This window comes from Orcinus orca, chromosome 17 (genome assembly GCF_937001465.1).
Source record: "Orcinus orca chromosome 17, mOrcOrc1.1, whole genome shotgun sequence".
NCBI classification, from domain to species: domain Eukaryota; kingdom Metazoa; phylum Chordata; class Mammalia; order Artiodactyla; family Delphinidae; genus Orcinus; species Orcinus orca.
In genome coordinates, this window is record NC_064575.1 from 51,205,437 (window position 1) to 51,231,560 (window position 26,124).

The window sequence follows — 26,124 nt, forward strand, 5'->3', positions numbered from 1 at the left end:
AGGTCTAATACTTGGGTCCTCTTAGAGACAGTTTCTATTGACTAGTTTTCTTCCTTTGTAGAGGTTATACTTTCCTTTTTCTTTGCATCTCTTGTACTTTTTGTTGATAACTTGACATTTTAGATAATATATTGTAGAATCTCTGGATTGCCATTCACCCCCTATCCCAGGGGTTTGTTTTTGTTCTATTTGTTAATTGCTTAGTGATTTACCTGGTCTAATTCTATAGAGGTTATCTCCCCTGCAGTGTGAAGCTACTTATGCCTCTGCTCATTGTTTTTACATTTATGCTTTGCTTCCTAGAGGTCACCACTGGGTCAGCACAACTTAGTGGTCAGCCAATGACTGGTCAGAAGTTGCACTTCAATACTTTGAGCTAGTAAGTTTTCCACTCGTTGCTGATGCATCAAAGTGTGGTTTAGGGACTGCATTCAAAGTTTACTTAGCCTCTAAGTTTGCTCCAACTCTTACTTTCTGAGTAAACAGGCCTCATATTCAACTAGAGATGGGTATTTAGCTAGGGTTCTTTCTGATCTCTCTTGAGCATGTGTGCAGCCTTCTACAAGCCCGCCAGCTTCCAAACCACCAGGAATATGTAAAATTTTATCAATGGCCATCATGGCTCTCTAATTCTGATTTTTATTATATTTCTGGCTGGTATGCTAGTATGTTGCTTGCCACAAACAGTGGCATGACCTCAGTCAAGCTATGAGATTGGCCTTCCTGGATGTTTGCTCTTGTTCTTGGATTATTCCACTGTATTGACAAAACTCCTGGGAATGAGTTTTTCTACATTCCAATCTAAATCAAATCACCGCCCTCTGGCAGCAAGGTTGCTGGTCCTATGGACTGTCCCACCCTAGTAGAACTACTACATTATGGAACAGGATTGGCAGAATGGAAGCAGGCCTAGACCAAAATTCCACAAACTCCCAACTATTCCTCTTGAGGTTCAGTAGTTTTTCCTGAATAATGTTTCTCAATTTATTATATATCTTTTTTCAATTTCTAGAATCTGAAGTAGTTGTTTTGACAATTTTGTCCAGTTTTATTGTTTCTTTTTGGTGAGATGATTTGCTAAACTTCTCACTCAGCCATTCTACAAGTCCTACCCTATCAACAAGTAATTTTTAAAAAGTTGCTAAACTTTTCTTAAACTTTTTTTTAACCATATTTGAGATGTCAAAACTAAGTATATGCTTTCTAACATCTTCTGAAATTCCTACAGATAGGATAATAAAGAAGGTCAAAGAGAATAAACATATAATAGTAAGGTCAAAGAGAATAAGCATATAATAGTATTAAGGATAGGAAAGGAATTCATCTGTGGACCAGAGGTTTTAACAATATTTATAAGGGAGAAAGCTATTAGGATAATATTGACATATAAACCAGAGCATAGAAAAGAAACAGTATAATTATGATGGTTTGAAAGGGCAATACATAGTAGTCACAATTCATCTTCTTGGCTAGAAATGTGAAGATACCTTGTGCAATTGACTGGGTATTTATGTCCCCCCCAAAATTTATACTTTGAAAACTTAATTCCCAGTGTGATGGTACAGGAGTAGGGCCTTTGGGAGATTATTAGGTCATGAGGCTAGAGTCCTAATAAATGGTATTAGTGCCTTTACAAAATAGACCCCCAAAAGCTCCCTTCTCCTTTCTGCCATGTGCACAAAGAGCAAGAAGACAGTTATCTATATACCAAAAGTGGGTTCTCACCAGACATAGAAGCTGCTGGTGCCTTAATCTTGGACTTCTCAGCCTCCAGAACTGGCAGAAATAAATTTCTGTTGTTTACAAGCTAGCCAGTCAATGGTATTCTATTATAGAAGCCTGAACTAAGACACTTCGTTAGATCCTGATTCTATTCTATGGGAGAAACTCCCTTGTCTCTAGTCCTCTGGGGCTTGTGACTTTGCCTTCTGAGACAAATTTCCTTATCTATTTTCCTCTAGGCCACATCTGAAGTTGGAATTGGAAAGTGGGCCTCTTTGGAGGTTGTATAAATTTCACAGCCTGCTTTCTAATGCAAGTTTGGGGGCTGGTGGTTGTTTTATAGACTGAAAAATTACTGGCATTTTCAGGCCAGATTTGTGGTTTTGTTGAGAATACAATTCCATCAAAATTTAGTAAGCTTTCAATCTATTTACTACCAGTTGGTTCCATGTCAAAATTTCTTCTTGTCATGGTTCTTAAGCCTTCCAACTCTCTTATTTATTCACTTCTGTGCTTAGCAAATTTAATTCTCTGTTATTTTAACGGTGGCTATTTTAAGGTCATCTAAAACAACAGGCTGGATTAGGAAGGCATCACATCTACAGGGCCACCACAGTCCACATGAAAAGTCTTAATGAGCAATTTTTGAAAATGGTACTGACCAAAGTCTCTACTTTATGAGGCATAGTTGCAGTTGACTTTCCCAGCTTTGAGGGTCCAAATTATTAGATGTTATATTAGTTTAAATTGTAAGCCACAGTCAGAGAATGTGACTCCCTTAGTTTTCATTTTTACTTGTAAATGGGTTAATTCTTGCCTGATATATCTCTCATGATACCTTCCTAAAAGCAGCATGGAACAGTTAACACATAAACACACACCAACATTCTATCTTTTTGTTTTGTTTTGTTTTTTGGACCACTTCCTTTAGAAAACTATGGGTACAACAAGCACATGGTCTGCTCTCCACGTTATCAGCAGTAACAGGTTCACCAAATATTCTTCTATGACATTACAAATGTAACCACCTTTCTAACCTTCCATTATATGTTTCCTTGCTGCATAGTGACTGATTAATCAATGTCACATATTTTAGGTTTTTGTTATGGCAGTACTCTACTCTTGGTAGCAGTTTTTGTATCACTTAAGGTAAAGTATAAGCTGCTATAATAAAAAGGCACAAAATAAAGTTACTCAAATGAGATAGGGATTTTTCTCTCACCTAACAGTCCAGAGCAAGGCATCTCTTCTTCACGAGGTCATCCAGAGACACAGGCTATATAATTCCTTAGGAAGTTGCCCCATCTATACGGTGGGACCTTGTCAGCCAGCACTATAATTGTGATCCAGCTTACAAAAAGAGGAAAGAGAAAATGGTTGGCAAGCATTTTCATTCTTAAAAGACTTGAATGGATATTTCACACTTTTATTAGATACCCTTGGCCTGACATTGGTCAAATGGCCATATCTACTTCAAGGGAGACTGGGAAATGACAATTAATTCCAGTTAGGTAGTCATGGGCACAGCTAAAACTTGGTGATCCCATTATTAAGAGTAATGTGTTGGATAGATGTTGGGAAACAGCAAACTATCACAGTGGGTTTGAGAAGGTTGATTACCACTTAACATGATATACTGTTGATTTTTTTTTAAAAAAAGGAGCACATACACATTAGTTTTATAAAAATTACTTTAAAGAAGATGTTTCTAAAATAATAGCTATTTCAGGTCAGGCCTACACCCTAGGCAACTGACTCTGGAAGAGAAAACGGTGTAGAATTTTACAAACTTTTAAAAAATTATATGATTTAGGTGTACAGAATTTTAATTTAATGTTGATATATACTACAAAGTGATCACCATCACAAGTCTAGTTGCCATCCATCACCATACAGTTGATCCCCTTCACCCACTTCGCCCACCTTCCAATCCCCTTTCCCTTTGGTAACTGCTAATCTGTTCTCTGTATCTATGAGTTGTTTTTGTTTTATTTTGTTTGCTCATTGTTTCTTTTTGGTTCCACATATGAGTGAAATCATATGGTATCTGTCTTTGTCTGACTTATTTCACTTAATACATTCAAGGTCCATCCATGTTGTCTCAAATGGCAGAATTTCATTCTTTTATGGCTGAATAGTATTCCATTGTGTATATATAAATATACACCATATCTTCTTTATCCATTCATCCATCGATGGATACTTTGGTTTTTTTCCATATCTTGGCTATTGTAAATAATGCTGCAATGAACATAGGGAATATATTTTTCAAATTAGTGTTTTCATATTCTTCAGATATATACCTAGAAGTGGAATAGTGGGGTCATACAGTAGTTATATTCATAATCTTTTGAGGAATCTCCATACTGTTTTCCATAGTAGCTGCACCAATCTACAGTCCCACCAACAGTGTACAAGAGTTCCCTTTTCTCCACATCCTCTCCAACATGTGTTATTTCTTATCTTTTTGGTAATAGCCATTCTATTGGTGTGAGGTGATACTTCATTGTGGCTTTGATTTGCATTTCCCTAATAATTAGTAATGTTGAACATCTTTCCATGTGCCTGTTGGTCATCTGTATGTCTTCTTTGGAAAAATGTCAATTCAGGTCCTCTGCCTATTTTAAAATCATGTTGTTTGCCTTTTTTGTTGAATTGTATGAATTCTTCATATATTTTGGATATTAACCCCTTATCAAATATATGATTTACAAATATCTTCTCTCTTTAAGTAGATTGTGGAGTCAGGTCCACAAAAACATGGCTAAGATTGATGTCAAAGAAGATACTGCCTGTTTTCTTCTAGGAATTTTATGATTTTAGGTCTTACATTCAATACTTTAATTCATTTTGAGTTAATTCTTGTATGTGGTATAAGATAGTGATCCAGTTTTCCCAACACTATTTATTGAAAAGGCTGTTTTTTTGTCATTGTATATTCTTACTTCCCTTGTTGTAAATTAATTGTCCATATATGTGTGGATTTATATCTGGACTCTCTATTCTGTTCCATTGATCTGTGTGTCTGTTTTTGTGAGAGTACCATCTTGTTTTGATTATTGTAGCTTTGTAGTATAGCTTGAAATCAGGGAGCATGATGCCTCCTGTTTAGTTCTTTATTCTCAAAATTGTTTTGGCTATTTGGGTCTTTTGTGGTTCCACACAGATTTTAGGATTATTTGTTCTAGTTCTGTGAAATATGCCGTTGGAATTTTGATAGGGAGTACACTGAATCTGTAGACTGTTTTAGGTACTATGGACATTTTAACAATACTAATTCTTCCAATGCATAAGCACAATACTTTTCCATTTATTTGTGTCTTCTTCAATTTCTTTCAGCAGTGTTGTATAGTTTTCAGTGAACATGTCCTTTACCTCCTTGCTTAAATTTATTCCTAGGTATTTTATTATTTTTGATGCAATTGTAAAAGGGATTGTTTTCTTAATTTCTCTTTCTGAAAGTTATTTATTAGTTTATGGAAAAATAAGAGATTTCTGTATATTGATATTGTATCCCGTGACTTTATTAAATTCACTAGTTACAACATTTTTCTTTCTTTTTTTTTTTTTTTTGGTGGACTGTTTAGGGTTTTCTATATATAGTATCATGCCATAGGCAAAGAGAGAAAGTTTTACTTCTTCCTTTCCAATTTGGATTCCTTTATTTCTTTCTCTTACCTAATTGCTATGGCTAGAACCTCCACTACAAGATTGAATAAAAGTAGTGATAGTGGGTATCCTTGTCTTGGTCCTGATCTTAGAGGAAATGCTTTCAGCTTTTCACAGTTGTTGTGAAACTGTTGTGAGTATGTTGGCTGTGGATTTGTCACATATGGTCTTTATAATGCCGAGGTATGTACCCGCTATACCCACTTTGTTGAGGGGTTTTTTTTTTTAATCATAAATGGATGTTGAATTTTGTCAAATGTTTTTTCTACATCTATTGAGATGATATGATTTTTATTCTTCATTTTGTTAATGTGATGTACCATGTTGATTGATTTGCAGATGTTTAGCCATCCTTGCATCCTTAGAATAAATCCCACTTGGTCATGGTGTATGATTGTTTTAATGTATTGTTGGATTTGGTTTATTAATATTTTGTTGAGGATTTTTGCATCTATGTTCAGCAAGGATATTGGCCTGTAATTTTCTTTTTTGGTCATTGTCCTTGTCCTTTTGGTATCAGGGTAATGCTTGCTTTGTAAAATGTACTTGGATGTGTTCCTTCTGCTTCAATTTTTTTGGAACAGATTGAGGATAGATGTTAACTCTTCTTGGAGTGTTTTGTGGAATTCACCAGTGAAGTCATCTAGTCTGGGGATTTTCTTTGTTGGGAGAATTTTTATTACTGTTTCAACCTCCTTACTAGTAATCAATATATTCATATTTTCTATTTATTCCTGAGTCTTGGAAGATTGTACATTTATAGGAGTTTATCTATTTCTTCTAGGTTATCCAATTTTTTGACATGAACTTGTTTATAGTAGTCTCTTATGATTCCTTGTATTTCTGCAGTATCAGTTGTAACTTCTTTCATCTCTAACTTTATTTATTTAAATCCTCTCTTTTTCTTGGTCAGTCTAGCTAAAGATTTGTCAAGTTTTCCCCCAAAGAATCAGCTCTTAATTTAATCAATTTTTTCTACAGTTCTTTTTAATTTTATTTGTTTTATACAGCAGGTTCTTATTAGTCATCAATTTTATACACATCAGTGTATACATGTCAATCTCAATCGCCCAATTATAGATTTTTAAAGTTTCTATTTTATTTATTTCTGCTCTGATCTTCATTATTTTCTCCTTCTACTAATCTTGGGTTTCATTTGTTCATCTTGTAGTTCCTTTAGGCATAAGGTCAGGTTAATTATTTGACATGTTTGTTATTTCCTGAGGTAGGCTCGTATTGCTATAAACTTCCGTCTTAGAACTACATTTGCTGTGTCCTATAGATTTTTGGTCATTGTGTTTCTTTTTTCATTGACTCCAGGCATTTAAAAAATATTTCCTCTTTTGTTTCTTCAGTGACCCATTGCTTAGCCTCCACATGTTTTGTTTTGCTTTATTTTTGCATTTTTTCCTTGTAGTTGATTTCTAGTCTCATACAGTTGTTGGAAAAGATGCTTGATAGTATTTCAATTTTCTTAAGTTTATTGAGACTTGTTTTGTGGCCTATCATGTGATTTATCCTGGAGAATATTCCATATGCACTTGAGAAGAATGTATTCTGCACCTTTTGGGTGGGATGTTCTATATATCTATTAAGTCCATCTGATATCATGTGTCATTTAAGGTCAGTGTTTCATTATTGACATTCTGTCTGGTTGATCTGTACATTTTTGTTAGTGGAGTTAAAGTTGCCTGCTATTATCACGCTACTCTCAATTTCTCCCCTTATGTCTGTTAATATTTGCTTTATATATTTAGGTGTTCCTGTGTTGGGTGCATATATATTTACAATTATTATATCTTATTGTTGGGTTGGTCCCTTTATCATTATGTAATGTCCTTGTCTCTTGTTACAGACTCTGTTTTAAGGTCTATTTTGTCCGATATAAGTATTGCTACCCCAGCTTTCTTTTCGTTTCCATTTGAATGGAATATTTTTCCATCCCCTCACTTTCAGTTTATGTGTGTCTTTTGATCTAAGTGAGTCTCTTATAGGCAGCATTTATGTGCGTCTTGTTTTCTTGTATCCATTCAGCCACTCTATGGCTTTTGATTGGAACATTTAGTCCATTTACATTTAAAGTAATTTTTGACATCCTTATTGCCATTTTATTTGTTTTAGGATTGTTTTTGCTCTCTTTCCTTGTGATTTGATGACTATCTTTAGTGTTATGTTTGGATTCCTTTCTCTTTCTGGTATATCTATTACATATTTTTGGTTTGTGATTACCATGAGGTTTATGTGTGTATCCCTGAACTACTTATTGTGGATGTAGACAATTTTACTACTGTCTTTTAACCTTCCTACTACCTTATAAATTGCAGATCTAGTCCCTTTACTGTATGTTTGCCTTTACTAATGATATTGTGTGTTTGTAATTTTCATATTTCTAGTTGTGGCCTTTTCTTTTCCACTTAGAGAGGTCTCTTTAACATTTCTTGTAAAGTTGGTTTAGTGGTACTGAACTCTTTTAGGTTTCTATTATGAAACTCTTTATTTTTCTTTTAAATCTAAATGAAAGCCTTGCCAGTTAAAGTATACTTGGTTGTAGATTTTTTTGCCTTTCATCATTTTAAATATCATGTCTCTCCATTATAGCCTGCAAAGTTCCTGCTTAAAAGTCAGCTGAGAGTCTTATGGGAGTTCCCTTATTCATAACTAGTTGCTTTTTCCTTGTTGTTTCAAAAATTCTCTTTCATTTTTGCCATTCTGATTACAATTTGTCTTAGTGTAGATCTCTTTGGTTTCATTTTGTTTGAAACTCTCTGGACTTCCTGGACCTGGATATCTGTTTCCTTCCCCAGGTTAGGGAAGTTTACCATTATATATCTTCATAGAAGTTCTCTGCCCCTTTCTCTTTCTCTATTCTCTTTATGCACACTTATAATGCAAATATTAGTACACATGATGTTGTCCCAGACATCTCTTCAACTATCCTCCGTTTTAAAAATTCTTTTTTCTGTTCACCTTGGGTGATTTCCACCACTCTGTCTTCCAGTTTGCTGATTCTTTCTTCTGTATCATCTAATCTACTGTTGACTTCTAGTGTATTTTTTTCACTTATTGTATTTTTTGGTTCTGTTAGATTCTTCTTCATAATTTCTCTTCTTTGAAAATCCCACTGTGTTTTCCATTCTTTTCCCAAGTTTGGTAGGCAATTTTATGATCATTACCTTGAATTCTATATTGGGTGGATTGCTTATCATCACCTCATATAGTTCTTTTTCTGAGGTTATGTCTTGTTCCTCCTTTTGGAAGATATTCCTCTGTCTCCTCATTTTTCCCAATCCTCTCTGTTTATTTCTATTTTTAGGTTGGTTAGTTATATTTCCCAATATTGGAGAAGTGGTCTTATGTAGAAGTGGTCCTATGGGGCCCAGCAGAATGCTCCCCTCTGGTCATCAGTTATATGCTCTAGAAGAGCCCATGATGTGGGCTGTGTGTGCCCTTAGGTTGCAGTGGGGCTGACTATGCTGGGTGTCCTCATAGGCAGGGCTGGACCCTGGCTCAGCTGGCTGAGTCTGTGTCTTTTGAAGAGGCTGTTGGCCTACTGGAGGTCAGAACCTGGTCCTCATGCAGCTATCTACATGGCCTGAGGGGAGTTGAGGCTGGTACCGGCCTGCTGGTGGGCAGTGCTGGGTCCCTGTGTGGTTGACTGCTTGGCCTTGGGGGGACTTGATACTGGTGCCATCCTGCTGGTGGACATGTTAGCACCCAGTGCTACTAGGCTAGAGGGATTATTCCAAAGTGGCATTTGCCATCACCATTGTTATTGCAGTAAAATGATTACCACCAAATGGCTGCTGCCATGTTTCCATCCCCAAGGGGAGTCCGAGCCGACTCCTGCCTCTCCAGGATGTTGTCCAAGATCAATAAATGGGTTGGACACAGGCTCCTTTCAAACTACTGCCTCCATGGTGGAACTCAGAGCATGTGAGATTTTTTGCATGGCTTTAAGAATGGAGTCCCTTCCTGGGAAAGAAAAACAGGACTGGAGGGATCAGGCGCCCTGACTCCAGAGTATACTACAAAACTACAGTTATCAAAACAGTATGGTAGGGCTTCCCTGGTGGTGCACTGGTTGAGAGTCCACCTGCCGATGCAGGGAACACGGGTTCATTCCCCAGTCCAGGAGGATCCCACATGCCGCACAGCAGCTGGGCTCATGAGCCATGGCCGCTGAGCCTGCGCATCCAGAGCCTGTGCTCTGCAACGGGAGAGGCCACAGCAGTGAGAGGTCTGCGTACCGCAGAAAAAACAAACAAACAAAAAAAAACCACCAAAAACATTATGGTACTGGCACAAAAATAGAAATGTAGATCAATGGAAAAGGATAGAAAGCCTAGAAATAAACTCATGTACCTATGGCAAATTAACCTATAACAAAGGAGGCAAGAATATACAATGGAGAAAAGACAGTCTCTTCAATAAGTGGTGCTGGGAAAACCAGACAGGTACATGTAAAAGAATAAAATTATAACATTCTTTAACACAATACACAAAAATAAACTCAAAATGGATTAAAGACCTAAATGTAAGACTGAATATTATTAAACTCTTAGAGGACAACATAGCTAGAACACTCTTTGACATAAACTGCAGCAATATCTTTTTGAATCCACCTCTTAATGAAAATAGAACAAAAATAAACAAATGGTACCCAATTAAACTTAAAAGCTTTAGCACAGAAAAAGAAACCATAATCAAAACGAAAAGATAACCTACGTAATGGTAGAAAATATCTGCAAATGAAGCGACCAACAAGGGATTAATCTCCCAAATATACAAACAGCTCATGCAGCTTAATATCAAAAAAACAAACAACCCAATTAAAAATGGGCAGAAGACATAAATAGACACTTCTCCAAAGAAGACATACAGGTGGCCAAAAGGCACATGAAAAGATGTTCAACATCACTAATTATTGGAGAAATGCAAGTCAAAACTACAATGAGGTACCATCTCAGACCAGTCAGAATGGCCATCATCATAAAGCCTACAAACAATAAATGCTGGAGATGGTGCGGAGAAAAGGGAATCCTCCTACACTGTTGGAGGGAATGTAAATTGGTACAACCACTATGTAGAACAGTATAAAGGTACCTTAAAAAACTAAAAATAGAACTACCATATGATCCAGCAGTCCCACTCCTGAGCATATATCCGAAGAAAACCATAATTCAAAAAGACACATGCACCCCAATGTTCATTGCAGCACTATTTACAATAGCTAAGACATGGAAGTAAGCTAAATGTACATCGACAGACGAATGGATAAAGAGGATGTGGTACATATATACAATGGAATATTACTCAGCCATAAAAATGAAATAATGTCATTTGCAGCAATATGGATGGACCTAGAGATTATCATACTAAGTGAAGTAAGTCAGAGGAAGACAAATATGATATCACTTATACGTGGATCTAAAAAAATGATACAAATGAACTTATTTACAAAACAGAAAGAGATTCACAGACTCTGAAAACACACTTATGGTTACCAAAGTGGAAAGGAGGGGTGTGGGAATAAATTAGGAGTTTGGGATTAACATATACACACTAAGACTTCCAAAAGTAATCATCGGGCTTCCCTGGTGATGCAGTGGTTGAGAGTCCGCCTGCCAATGCAGGGGACATGTGTTCGTGCCCCGGTCCGGGAAGATCCCACATGCCGCAGAGCAGTTGGGCCTGTGAGCCATGGCCGCTGAGCCTGTGCATCCGGAGCCTGTGCTCCACAACGTGAGAGGCCACAACAGTGAGAGGCCCATGTACCGCAAAAAAAAAAAAAAAAAAAAAAAAAGTAATTGTCTTTTCTTTATGCTTCTTGACAAAAGCAAGCAGCATATCAGATGTAAACATATAGCACAGTTAGAATTTATTTAGTTATTTGTACAAATCCAAGGCAGATTTTTGTTTTGTTTGGTTTTGGTTTTGGCTGTGTTGGGCCTTCATTGCTGCATGTAGGCTTTCTCTAGTTGTGGCGAGTGGGGGCTACTCTTCATTGCGGTGCACAGGCTTATAATTGTGGTGGCTTCTCATTGTGAACATGGGCTCTAGGCACACAGGCTTCAGTAGTTGTGGCACATGGGCTCGGTAGTTGTGGCTCACAGGCTCCAGAGCACAGGCTCAGTAGTTGTGGCACACAGGCTCAGTTGTCCTGTGGCATGTGGAGTCTTCCCAGACCAGGGCTCGAACCCGTGTCCCCTGCATTGGCAGGCAGGTTCTTAACCACTGTACCAGCAGGGAAGTCCCCCAAGACAGATTTAATGGCACTTTTAAGATTACCTAAAATATAGTATATGTTACATTAAATCTAAGTAAGGAATTTATTTTATGTTTTATTAATTCAATAAATATTGCCTGAGTATCTCCTTCAGGCATTATACTTCCAAAGATGATGTAAAAGGAGAAATTATTCAAGTGGATGTAATACACATATTCACTAAAACAAGTAAGTTGTCGTTAATTAGAAGGCACTGTTGGTAGTGTTATGGAGTTAGCAGGTGTGATACTTTATACAAAAACGATATGCTAGAGAACTAGAATTTGAAGATTCCATTGTAATTAGGGATTTCAAAAAGTAAAACAAAAATATTCCAAAGTCTAAAGTAGTAGTTCTCAATTAGGGATGATTTGGCAATGTCTAGAGATAGTCTGGGTTGTCACAACTGGGGAGGTGCTACCAGCCCACTACTTCTACCTACTTCTACCAGTAGGTAGAAGCCAGGGATATTGTTAAACATCCTCCATTGCATAGGACAGCCCTTCACAGCAAAGAATTAGTTGGCCAAAAATGTCAATAGTGCCAAGGTTGAGAAACCCAGGCCTAAAGTGACTTAAGTGATTGAATGTGATTTCATAAGTATTAATTTATTCTCTGAAAGACACAATGACATGTAAGTGTATTTTCATAAATATGAAAAATGATGTAGTCAGAACAAACATAATATATTTTATACAACATAGACCCATTGCTGTGCATTTATAATTACAAAAATACCAATGGAAAAAAATTTTGAATAGCATTATATTGACTTTCTTAGATGAGCAGTGATTTTTACCTTCTGAAGATTTTACAATGTAGATATTTCTTTCATTTCTTCAGCAAATTTTTAAAGAACATCTATTTTCTAGATGTTCTATGTAAGATGCTGAAATTCAACTAACAGCTTTAATCGGAAACTAAACAGAAAATTACAATCAATGTGACTAGTGCTATTATAGAGTAATGAACAAGCTATAGTGTTAGGACAGAAGAGGGAGTGATAACTCATGTAGCTGTTCAAGAAATCTGGGGTAAGAGAAGAATATCAAAGATAGCATCCCAGAGGAACAAATGTCTGATCTGAATCAATGTTTATATCTGAAGATAGGAGGGCCTTATATGTATGTCATGCTAAATAAAAAACTTCTATTTTAGAGATACTAATTAAAACTCACATCCAAGGTGGTAAGAATCTGAAATAAGGCAGTCATCCAGTGGGGGGATGAGGGGAGGAGAAGGTGCACGGAAGATATGTTAAGAAGAATCAGTAGAACCAGTCAGAAGATACTTCCTGAGAACTAATATAAAGAAATTGACTCTAGTGGTTAAAAGTAAGACTAAACAATGCTGTGAGATGCTCTGAGGGTAGGCCAAAATGAACATGTAAATATTTATAATATAAAAATTTCCATCAACATATATATTTATTTATTGTGTCATTAATAATTAATTAGGAAATTAATTATTCTTAATTTTATTTTAAGAATAAAACTGACTATAGAGTACTTTAAAATATTGGCGTGAAGCTTCAGAGTCCCCATCCAACATGTAAAGAGCTTAGAAGTCATCATTACCACCCTCACAAAAAGAAAAAAACGAAACAAACTGAAAATCAAGAACTCTTCTTGTACCCTACTAACAACTGTGGTAACAGGGTAAACTGCTGCTCCTAAAACTGGAGAGGTAGACAGGCAGAAACAGAATCACAGCTTACCAGAAGCAGAAACCCAGGAGCAGAAGCCAGCAGCTGGACCTAATTTCAGTAGGAAAACTTTATTTATTTATTTAAATTTTTATTTTATTTTTTTATACAGCGGGTTCTAATTTGTCATCCATTTTACACACATCAGTGTATACATGTCAATCTCAATCTCCCAATTCATCATACTCTAACCCCCCCGACCCCCCCCCACCCGCCGCTTTATCCCCTTGGTATCCATATGTTTTTTCTCTACTTCTGTGTCTCAATTTCTGCTCTGCAAACCGGTTCATCTGCACCATATTCTAGGTTCCACATATATGCGTTAATATATGATATTTGTTCTTCTTTTTCTGACTTACTTCACTCTGTATGACACTCTCTAGATGCATCCATGTCTCTACAAATGACCCAATTTCATTCCTTTTTATGGCTGAGTAATATTCCATTGTATACATGTACCACATCTTCTATATCCATTCATCTGTCGATGGGCATTTAGGTTGCTTCCATGACCTGACTATTGTAAACAGTGCTGCAATGATCATTGGGGCACATGTGTCTCTTTGAATTATAGTTTTCTTTGGCTATATGCCCAGTAGTGACATTGCTGGGTCATAGGGTAATTCTACTTTTAGTTTTGTAAGGAACCTCCATACTGTTCTCCATAGTGGCTGTATCAATTTACATTCCCACTAACAGTGCAAGACGGTTCCCTTTTCTCCACACCCTTTCCAGCATTTGTTGTTTGTAGATTTTCTGATGATGCCTATGCTAACTGGTGTGAGGTGATACTTCATTGTAGTTTGGATTTGCATTTCTCTAATAATTAGTGATGTTGAGCAGCTTTTCATGTGCTTCTTGGCCATCTGTATGTCTTCTTTGGAGAAATGCCTATTTAGTTTTCTGCCCATTTTTGGATTGGGTTGTTTGTTTTTTTAATATTGAGCTGCATGAGCTGTTTATATATTTTGGAGATTAATCCTTTGTCCGATGATTCGTTCGCAAATATTTTCTCCCATTGAGGGTTGTCTTTTCGTCTTGTTTATGGTTTCCTTTGCTGTGCAAAAGCTTTTAAGTTTTATTAGGTCCCATTTGTTTACTTTTGTTTTTATTTCCATTACTCTAGGAGCTGGATCAAAAAATACATTGCTGTGATTTATGACAAAGAGATTTCTTCCCATGTTTTCCTCTAAGAGTTTTATAGTGCCCAGTCTTATATTTAGGTCTCTAATGCATTGTGAATTTATTTTTGTGTATGTTATTAAGGAGTGTTCTAATTCATTCTTTTACATGTAGCTGCCCAGTTTTCCCAGCACCACTTATTGAGGAGGCTGTCTTTCTCGCTTATATATCCTGGCCTCCTTTGTCATAGATTAGTTGACATAGGTGTGTAGGATTATCTATGGGCTTCCTATCCTGTTCCATTGATCTATATTTCTGTTTTTGTGCCAGCGCCATATTGTCTTGATTACTGTAGCTTTGTAGTATAGTCTGAAGTCAGGGAGTCTGATTCTTCCAGCTCCGCTTTCTTCCCTCAAGACTGCTTTGGATATTGGGGGTCTTTTGCATCTCCGTGCAAATTTTAAGATTTTTTTTCTTGTACTTGTTAAAAATGCCATTGGTAATTTGATAGGGACTGCAGTGAATCTGTAGATTGCTTTCAGTAGTATAGTCATTTTCACAATATTGATTCTTCCAATCTAAGAACATGGTATATCTCTCCATCTGTTGGTATCAGCTTTAATTTCTTTCATCAGTGTTTTACAGTTTTCTGCAGACAGGTCTTTTGTCTCCCTAGGTAGGTTTATTCCTAGGTATTTTATTCTTTTTGTTACAATGGTAAATGGGAGTGTTTCCTTAATTTCTCTTTCAGATTTTTCATCAGTAATGTATAGTAATGCAAGAGATTTCTGTGCATTAATTTTGTATCCTGAAACTTTACCAAATTCATTGATTAGCTCTTGTAGTTTTCTGGTGGCATCTTTAGGATTCTCTATGTATAGTATAATGTCAAATGTAAACAGTGACAGTTTTACTCGTTCTTTTCCAATTTGTATTACTTTTATTTCTTTGTCTTCTCTGATTGCCATGGCTAGGACTACCAAAACTATGTTGAATAATAGTGGTAAGAGTGGACATCCTTGTCTCGTTCCTGATCTTAGAGGAAATGCTTTCAGTTTTTCACCATTGAGAATGATGTTTGCTGTGGTTTTGTCATATATGGCCATCATTATGTTGAAGTAGGTTCCCTCTATGCCAATTTTCGGAGAGTTTTTAGCATAAATGGTGGTTGAAATTTATCAAAAGCTTTTTCTGCATCTATTGAGATGACCATATGGTTTTTATTCTTCAACTTGTTAATATAGTGTTTCACATTGATTGTGTATATTGAAGAATCCTTGCATCCCTGGGATAAATCCCACTTGATCATGGTGTATGATCCTTTTCATGTGTTGTTGGATTCTGTTTGCTACTATTTTGCTGAGGATTTTTGCATCTATATTCATCAGTGATATTGGTCTGTAATTTTCTTTTCCTGTAGTATCTTTGTCTGATTTTGGCATGAGGGTGATGGTGGCCTCATAGAATGAGTTTGAGTCTTCCTTCCTCTGCAATATTATGGACGAGTTTGAGAAGCATGGGTGTTAGCTCTTCTGTAAGTGTTTGACACAATTCACCTGTGAAGCCATCTGGTCCTGGACTTTTGTTTGTTGGAAGATTTTTAAACACAGTTTCAATTTCATTACTTGTGACTGGTCTGTTCATATTTTCTGTTTCTTCCTGGTTCAGTCGTGGAAGGTTATACCTTTCTAAGAATTTTTCCATTTCTTCCAGGTTGTCCATTTTATTGGCATAGAGTTGCTTATAGTGGTCTCTTAGGATGCTTTGTATTTATGCAGTGTCTGTTGTAACTTCTACTTTTTGATTTCTAATTTTGATTTGAGTCCTTGCCCTCTTTTTCTTGATGAGTCTGGCTAATGGTTTATAAATTTTGTTTATCTTCTCAAAGAATCAGCTTTTGGTTTCCTGGTCTTTGCTATTGTTTCCTTTGTTCCTATTTCATTTCTTTCTGTTCGGATCTTTATGATTTCTTTCCTTCTGCTAACTTTGGGTTTTGTTTGTTCTTCTTTGTCTAGTTCCTTTAGGTGTATGGTTAGATTGTTTATTTGAATTTCTTTCTTGTTTCTTGAGGTAGGCTTGTATAGCTATACACTTCCCTCTTAGAAGTGCTTTTGCTGCATCCCATAGGTTTTGGATCATTGGGTTTTCATTTTCATTTGTCTCTAGGTATTTTTTGATTTCCTCTTTGATTCCTTCAGTGACCTCTTGGCTATCTAGTAACGTATTGTTTATCCTCCATATGTCTGTGTTTTTTACGTTTTTTCCCCTCTAATTGATTTCTAATCACAAAGTGTTGTTTGTGGTCAGAAAAGAGGCTTGATATAATTTCAATTTTCTTAAAATTTCCGGTGCTTGATTTGTAACCCAAGACGTGATCTATCCTGGAGAATGTTCCATGTGCAGTAGAGAAGAAAGTGTAATCGGACAACAGAGGTAAGAAGAACTGCCATTCTGCAGCCTGTGGAACAAAAACCACATTCACAGAAAGATAGACAAGATGAAAAGGCAGAGGACTATGTACCAGATGAAGGAACAAGAAAAAACCTCATAAAAACAACTAAATGAAGTGGAGATAGGCAACCTTCCAGAAAAAGAATTCAGAATAATGATAGTGAAGATGATCCAGGACCTCGGAAAAACAATGGAGGCAAAGATCCAGAAAATGCAAGAAATGTTTAACAAAGACCTAGAAGAATTAAAGAACAAAGAAACAGAGATGAACAATACAATAACTGAAATGAAAACTAAACTAGAAGGAATCAATAGCAGAAAACACTGAAGCAGAAGAAGGGATATGTGACCTGGAAGACAGAATGGTGGAATTCCCTGCTGTGGTACAGAACAAAGAAAAAAGAATGAAAAGAAATGAAGACAGCCTAAGAGACCTCTGGGACAACATTAAACGCAACAACATTCGCATTACAGGGGAACAAGAGAGAGAGAAAGGACCAGAGAAAATATTTGAAGAGATTATACTCGAAAACTTCCATAACAAAGGAAAGGAAATAGCCACCCAAGTCCAGGAAGTGCATAGAGTCCCATACAGGATAAACCCAAGGAGAAACACACTGAGACACGTAATAATCAAATTTGCAAAAATTAAACACAAAGAAAAATTATTGAAAGCAGCAAGGGAAAAATGACAAATAACATACAAGGGAACGCCCATAAGGTTAACAGCTGATTTCTCAGCAGAAACTCTAGAAGCCAGAAGGGACTGGCATGATATGCTTAAAGTGATAAAAGGGAAGAACCTACAACCAAGATTACCTGGCAAGGATCTCATTCAGATTCGATGGAGAAATCAAAACTTTACAGACAAGCAAAAGGTAAGACAATTCAGCACCACCAAACCAGGACTACAACAAATGCTAAAGGAACTTCTCTAAGTGGGAAACACAAGAGAAGACAAGGACCTACAAAAACAAACCCAAAACAATTAGGAAAATGGTTACAGGAACATACATATCCATAATTACGTTAAACGTGAATGGATTAAATGCTCCAACCAAAAGACACAGGCTTGCTGAATGGATACAAAAATAAGACCCATATATATGCTGTCTACAAGAGACCCACTTCAGACCTAGGGACACATACAGACTGAAAGTGAGGAGATGGAAAAAGTTATTCCATGCAAATGGAAATCAAAAGAAAGCTGGAATAGCAATACTCATATCAGACAAAATAGGCTTTAAAATAAAGACTACACAAGGCCACTGCTAACAGCTATAAAAGAGGAAATCGACAGTAATGCAATAATAGTGGGGGACTTTAACACTTCACTTACACTAATGGACAGATAATCCAAAATGAAAATAAATATGGAAACAGAAGCTTTAAATGACACAAAAGACCAGATAGATTTAATTGATATTTATTGGACATTCCATACAAAAACAGCAGATTACACTTTCTTCTCAAGTGCGCATGGAACATTCTCCAGGATAGATCACATCTTGGCTCACAAATCAAGCCTCAGTAAGTTTAATAAAATTGAAATCATATCAAGCATCTTTTCTGACCACAAACAACACTTTGTGATTAGAAATCAATTAGAGGGGAAAAAACATAAAAAACACAAACACATGGAGGTTAAACAATACGTTACTAAATAACCAAGAGATCACTAAAGAAATCAAAGAGGAAATAAAAAAATACTTAGAGACAAATGAAAATGAAAACCCAATGATCCAAAACCTATGGGATGCAGCAAAAGCACTTCTAAGAGGGAAGTGTATAGCTATACAAGCCTACCTCAAGAAACAAGAAAAAACCTCAAATAAACAATCTAACCATACACCTAAAGGAACTACACAAAGAAGAACAAAAAAAAACCCAAGTTAGCAGAAGGAAAGAAATCGTAATGATCCAAGCAGAAAGAAATGAAATAGGAACAAAGGAAACAATAGCAAAGACCAGGAAACCAAAAGCTGATTCTTTGAGAAGATAAAAAAAATTTATAAACCATTAGCCAGACTCATCAAGAATAAGATGGTGAGGACTCAAATCAAAATTAGAAATAAAAAGTACAAGTTACAACAGACACTGCATAAATACAAATCATCCTAAGAGACCACTATAAGCAACTCTATGCCAATAAAATGAACAACCTGGAAGAAATGGAAAAATTCTTAGAAAGGTATAACCTTCCACGACTGAACCAGGAAGAAATAGAAAATATGACCCGACCAGTCACAAGTAAAGAATTTGGAACTGTGTTTAAAAATATTCCAACAAACAAAAGTCCAGGACCAGATGGCTTCACAGGGGAATTCTATCAAACATTTATAGAAGAGCCAACACCCATCCTTCTCAAATTCTTCCAAAAGATTGCAGAGGGAGGAACACTCCCAAACTCATTCTATGAGGCCACATTCACCCTGATACCAAAACCAGACAAAGATACGACAAAAAAAAACAATTACTGACCAATATCACTGATGAATATAGACGCAGAAATCCAGAACAAAGTAGTAGCAAACAGAATCCAACAACACATTAAAAGGATCATACACCATGATCAAGTGGGGTTTATCCCAGGGATGCAAGTATTCTCCAATATACGCAAATCAATCAATGTGATACACCATATCAACAAATTGAAGAAGAAAAACCATATGATCATCTCAATAGATGCAGAAAAATATTTTGACAAAATGCAATACCCATTTAAAATAAAAACTCTCCAGAAAGTGGGCATAGAGGGAACCTACCTCAACATAATAAAGGCCATATACGACAAACCCACAGCAAACATCATTCTCAATTGTGAAAAACTGAAAGCATTTCCTCTAAGATCAGGAACGACACAAGAATGTCCACTCTTACCACTATTATTCAACATAGTTTTCAAAGTCCTAGCTACGGCAATCAGAAAAGAAACAGGAATAAAAGTAATAAAAATTGGAAAAGAAGAAGTAAAACTATCACTGTTCTCAGATGACATTATACTATACATAGAGAATCCTAAAAATGCCACCAGGAAACTACTAGAGCTAACCAATGTATCTGGTAAAGTTGCAGGATACAAAATTAATGCACAGAAATCTCTTGAATTCCTATACACTAATGATGAAAAATCTGAAAAAGAAATTAAGGAAACACTCCCATTTACCATTGTAACAAAAAGAATAAAATACCTAGGAATAAACCTACCTAGGGAGACAAAAGACCTGTATGCAGAAAACTATAAGACACTGATGAAAGCAATTAAAGATACCAACAGATGGAGAGACATACCATGTTCTTGGATTGGAAGAATCAATATTGTGAAAATGACTATACTACTGAAAGCAATCTACAGATTCACTGCAATCCCTATCAAATTACCAATGGCATTTTTTACGGAACTAGAACAAATCATCTTAAAATTTATGTGGAGACACAAAAGACTCTGAATAGCCAAAGCAGTCTTGAAGGAAAACAACGGAGCTGGAGGAATCAGACTCCCTAACTTCAGAGTATACTACAAAGCTACAGTAATCAAGACAATATGGTACTGGCACAAAAACAGAAACATAGATCAATGGAACAAGATAGAAAGCCCAGAGGTAAACCCACACACTTATGGTCAACTAATCTATGACAAAGGAGGCAAGGATATACAATGGAGAAAATACAGTGTCTGCAATAAGTGGTGCTGGGAAAAGTGGACAGCTACGTGTAAAAGAATGAATTAGAACACTCCCTAACACCATACACAAAAATAAACTCAAAGTGGATTAGACCTAAATGTAAGAACAGATACTATAAAACTTTTAGAGGAAAACATAGGAAGAACACTCTTTGACATAAATCACAGGAAGATCTTTTTTGATCCACCTCCTAGAGTAATGGAAATAAAAACAAAAATAAATAAATGGGACCTAATGAAACTTAAAAGCTTTTGCACAGCAAAGGAAACCATAAACAAGACGAAAAGACAACCCACAGAATGGGAGAATATATTTGCAAATGAATCATTGGGCAAAGGATTAATCTCCAAAAATATAAATGGCTCATGCAGCTCAATATTAATGAAACAAACAACTCAATTCAAAAATGGGCAGAATACTTAAATAGACATTTCTCCATAGAAGACATACAGATGGCCAAGAAGCACATGAAAAGCTGCTCAACATCACTAATTATTAGAGAAATGCAAAGCAAAACTACAATGAGAGGGGCTACCCTGTTGGCGCAGTGGTTGAGAGTCTGCCTGCCGATGGAGGGGGCACAGGTTTGTGCCCCAGTCCGGGAGGATTCCACATGCCGTGGAGCAGCTAGGCCAGTGAGCCATGGGCGCTGAGCCTGCGCATCCGGAGCCTGTGCTCTGCAATGGGAGAGGCCATAAGAGTGAGAGGCCCGCGTACCACAAAACAAACAAACAAGCAAAAACTACAATGAGGTATCACTTCACACCAGTTAGAATGGGTATCATCAGAAAATCTACAAACAACAAATGCTGGCGAGGGTGTGGAGAAAAGGGAACCCTATTGCACTGTTGGTGGCAATGTAAATTGATACAGCCACTATGGAGAACAGTATGGATGTTCCTTAAAAACTAAAAATAGGGCTTCCCTGGTGGCGCAGGGTTTGAAAGTCCGCCTGTCGATGCAGGGGACACGGGTTCATGCCCTGGTCCGGGAAGATCCCACATGCCGCAGAGTGGCTGGGCCTGTGAGCCATGGCCACTGAGCCTGCGCGTCCGGAGCCTGTGCTCCGCAACAGGAGAGGCCACAACAGTGAGAGGCCCGCATACTGAAAAAAAAAAAAAAAAAAAACAAAAAGTAGAATTACCATATGATCCAGCAATCCCACTACTGGGCATATACCCAGAGAAAACCATAATTCCAAAAGACACATTCACCCCAATGTTCATTGCAGCACTATTTACAATAGGCAAGTCATGGAAGCAACATAAATGCCCATCGACAGATGAATGGATAAAGAAGTTGTGGTACATATAAACAATGGAATATTACTCAGCCATATAAAGGAATGAAATTGAGTCATTTGTTGAGATGTGGATGGATCTAGAGACTGTCAAACAGAGTGAAGTAAGTCAGAAAGAGAAAAACAAGTATCGTATATTAATGCATGTATGTTGAACCTAGAAAAATGGTACAGATGAACCGGTTTGCAGGGAAGAAGTTGAGACAGAGATGTAGAGAACAAACGTATGGACACCAAGGGGGGAAAAACACGGTGGGTTTGGGATTGTTGTGTGCTCTATTGGGCGATTGGGAATGACATGTATACACTGATGTGAATAAAATTGATGACTAAGAAGAACCTACAGTATAAAAAAACATACAAACAAAAAGACTAGTACTAAACTTTCTTTGGGTTATTTGTATGGAAATATGTTAATATAAATGTTTCAGACATTACATGAAATTTCTAAAAATCTTATATGTTCTGGTATAATGTTACAAGTCATAATTCTAGTTATTACTTTAAAATGTATATCTCAGAAATAACTACAAAAAGAAGAAGAAAGTGTAATCTGCAGTTTTTTGGTGGAATGTCCTATAAATATCAATTAAATCTATCTGGTCTATTGTGTCATTTAAAGCTTGTGTTTCCTCATTAATTTTCTGTTTGGATGTTCTGTCCATTGGTGCACGTGAGGTGTTAAAGTCCCCCACTATTATTGTGTTACTGTCAATTTCCTCTTTTATAGATATTAGCAGTTGCCTAATGTATTGAGGTGTTCCTATGTTGGGCGCATATATATTTATAACTGTTATATCTTCTTGGATTGATCCCTTGAGCATTATGTAGTTTCCTTCTTTGTTTCTTGTAACATTCTTTGTTTTAGTCTATTTTATCTGATATGAGTGTTGCTACTCCAGCTTTCTTTTGATTTCCATTTGCATGCAATATCTTTGTCCATCCCCTCACTTTCAGTCTCTATGTGTCCCTAGGTCTGAAGTGGGTCTCTTGTAGACAGCATATATATGGGTCTTGTTTGTGTATCCATTCAGCAAGCCTGTGTCTTTTGGTTGGAGCACTTAATCCATTCAGGTTTAAGGTAATTATTGATATGTATGTTCCTATGACCATTTTCTTAATTGTTTTGGGTTTGTTTTTGTAGGTCCTTTTCTTCTTTTGTGTTTCCCACTTAGAGAAGTTCCTTTAGCATTTGTTGTAGATCTGGTTTGGTGGTGCTGAATTCTCTTACCTTTTGTTTGTCTGTAAAGCTTTTGATTTCTCCATCGAATCTGAATGAGATCCTTGCCAGGTAATCTTGGTTGTAGGTTCTTCCCTTTTATTACTTTAAGTATATCATGCCAGTCCCTTCTGGCTTCTAGAGTTTCTGCTGAGAAATCAGCTGTTAACCTTATGGGAGCTCCCTTGTATGCTATTTGTCATTTTTCCCTTGCTGCTTTCAATAATTTTTCTTTGTGTTTAATTTTTGCCAATTTGATTATTAAGTGTCTCAGCATGTTTCTCCTTTGGTTTATCCTGTATGGGACTCTCTGTGCTTCCTGGACTTGGGTGGCTATTTCCTTTCCCATGTTAGGGAAGTTTTCAATTATAATCTCTTCAAATATTTTCTCTGGTCCTTTCTCTCTCTCTTGTTCTACTGGAACCCCTGTAATGCGAATGTTGTTGCATTTAATGTTGTCCCAGAGGGCTCTTAGGCTGTCTTCATTTCTTTTCATTCTTTTTTCTTTATTCTCTTCCGCAGCAGTGAATTTCACCACTCTGTGTTCCAGGTCACTTATCCGTTCTTCTGCCTCAGTTATTCTGCTATTGATTCCTTCTAGTTTAGTTTTCATTTCAGTTGTTGTATTGTTCATCTCTGTTTGTTTGTTCTTTAATTCTTCTAGGTCTTTGTTAAACATTTCTTGTATCTTCTCCATCTTTGCCTCCATTGTTTTTCTGAGGTCCTGGATCATCTTCACTATCATTATTCTGAATTCTTTTTCTGGAAGGTTGCCTTTCTCCACTTCATTTAGTTTTTTTGAGGTTTCTTCTTGTTCCTTCATCTGGTACATAGCTCACTGCCTTTTCATCTTGTCTATCTTTCTATGAATGTGGTTTTTGTTCCACAGGCTGCAGGATTGTTGTTCTTGTTGCTTCTGTTGTCTGCCCTCTGGTGGATGAGGCTATCTAAGGGGCTTGTGTAATTTTCCTGATGTGAGGGACTGGTGGTGGGTAGAGCTGGCTGTTGCTCTGGTGGGCAGAGCACAGTAAAACTTTAATCCGCTGGTCTTCTGATGGGTGGAACTGGGTTCCCTCCCTCTTGGTTGTTTGGCCTGAGGCAACCCAACACAAGCCTACCCGGGCTCTTTGATTTGGCTAATGGCAGACTCTGGGAGGGCTCACACCAAGGAGTACTGCCCAGAGCTTCTATTGCCAGTGTCCTTGTCATCACAGTGAGGTACAGCCTCCCCCTGCCTCTGCAGGAGACCCTCCAACACTAGCCAGTAGGTCTAGTTCCGTCTCCTATGGGGTCACTGCTCCTTCCCCTGCGTCCCAGTGTGCACACTACTTTGTGTGTGCCCTACAAGAGTGGAGTCTCTGTTTCCCCAAGTTCTGTTGAAGTTCTACAATCAGATCCCACTAACCTTCAATGTCTGATTCTCTAGGAATTCCTCCTCCCGTTGCCGGACCCCCCAGGTTCAGAAGCCTGACGTGGGGCTCAGAACCTTCACTTCAGTGGGTGGACTTCTGTGGTATAAGTGTTCTCCAGTTTGTAAGTCACCCACCCAGCAGTTATGGGATTTGATTTTATTGTGATTGCATCCCTCCTACCATCTCATTGTGGCTTCTCCTTTGTCTTTGCATGTGGGGTATCTTTTTTGGTGAGTTCCAGTGTCTTCTTGTTGATGATTGTTCAGCAGATAGTTGTGATTCTGGTGTTCTCAAAAGAGGGAGTGAGAGCATGTCCTTCTAGTCTGCCATCTTGAGCCAATCTCCTCAGTAGGAAAACTTTAAATGGTAGTTGATGAATTTCTCAAGGCTCAGTGTAGAATAGCTTGAGAGTTAAAAATCCAAGGGGGCCCTTAGCTTCCATACCCTCCTCCCTGCCCCATCACCACATTCTTGAATTTTACTTCCAGGAGCTCCACTGGGTTCTCATTGTAAAGATCAGAGAAAAATCCCCTCCTGCTTCTGGTATGGGGAAGGATAGAGGAACCATATTGGAATACACCCAGAGTTCTCTGGTCTTCCTAACAAGGCCTGCCCTCAAGGGAAACTATTTTGCCAAAGCCTAACAGACTGTTGTTTTCCCATAGCCTAACTGACACGGGAGAAGGGAAATATCCAACTCAGGCTCACTAACAGACTGAGATCTACTCAGGGGACTAGAAAACACTTTTTATCTCACATTCTACTACCACATTAATAGTGCTCCTGTATAATAACAGGGATTACAGATAAAAGAACTGCAAACCTCAGACCCTACGAAGGAATCTCCAGGAAAACCCAAAACAACAGAGGAGATAAAAAATGAGAGGAAATTTCAGCCTCTAACACCACAGCTATAGCAAACATTAAATACAGCCTAACTCCTAGCCAGATAAACATAAAATCTCACACACTAAGTGCCCATATGCCTCAGTTCCTTTTACCTGATGCATCATATGTTACTTTCAACAAAATGCTATAAAGCATGCTAAAAGGCAAAAAAAACCCCACAGTATGAAGAGACAAAAAGCAAGCATCAGAATCAGACTCAGATATGGCAGAGATTTTGGAATTATCAGACCAGCAATTTATAATAACTATGATTAATATGCTAACAGATCTAATAAAAAAAGTGTACAATATGTAAGAACGTCTGAATAATGTAAGCAGAGAGATGGACATTCAAAAGGAAATGCTAGTAATTGAAAACACTGAAACAGAAATGAAGAATGCCTTGGATGGGTTCATCAATAGACTAGATACAGCTGTGGGAAGAATCAGTGAGCTTGAAAAGAGGTCAGTAGAAAATTCCAAAACTGAAATGCAAAGAGGAAAAAAGCAATGAAAGAGACAGAATAGAATATCCAAGAACTATGGGACAATTACAAAAGGTACAAGATATATGTAATAGAAATAGCGGAAGAAAAAAAAGAAAGGAACAGAGGAAATATTTGAAGTAATAATGACAGAGTTTTTCAAAATTAATGACAGACATGAAACTACTGATCCAGTAATC

General features: G+C 37.1%; 1 protein-coding gene across 1 annotated transcript in view; it reads right to left on the reverse strand.

Moving 5' to 3' along the window:
- Positions 1-2,950: 2,950 nt before the first annotated feature.
- The window catches only part of RGS22 (regulator of G protein signaling 22), a 181,628-nt gene continuing 158,454 nt past the window's right edge, over positions 2,951-26,124 (reverse strand). The window contains exon 28 of the mRNA XM_049700216.1: positions 2,951-3,072. The gene's annotated coding sequence lies outside the window, so the exon portion shown is untranslated. The remainder of the gene's footprint in view (positions 3,073-26,124) is intronic.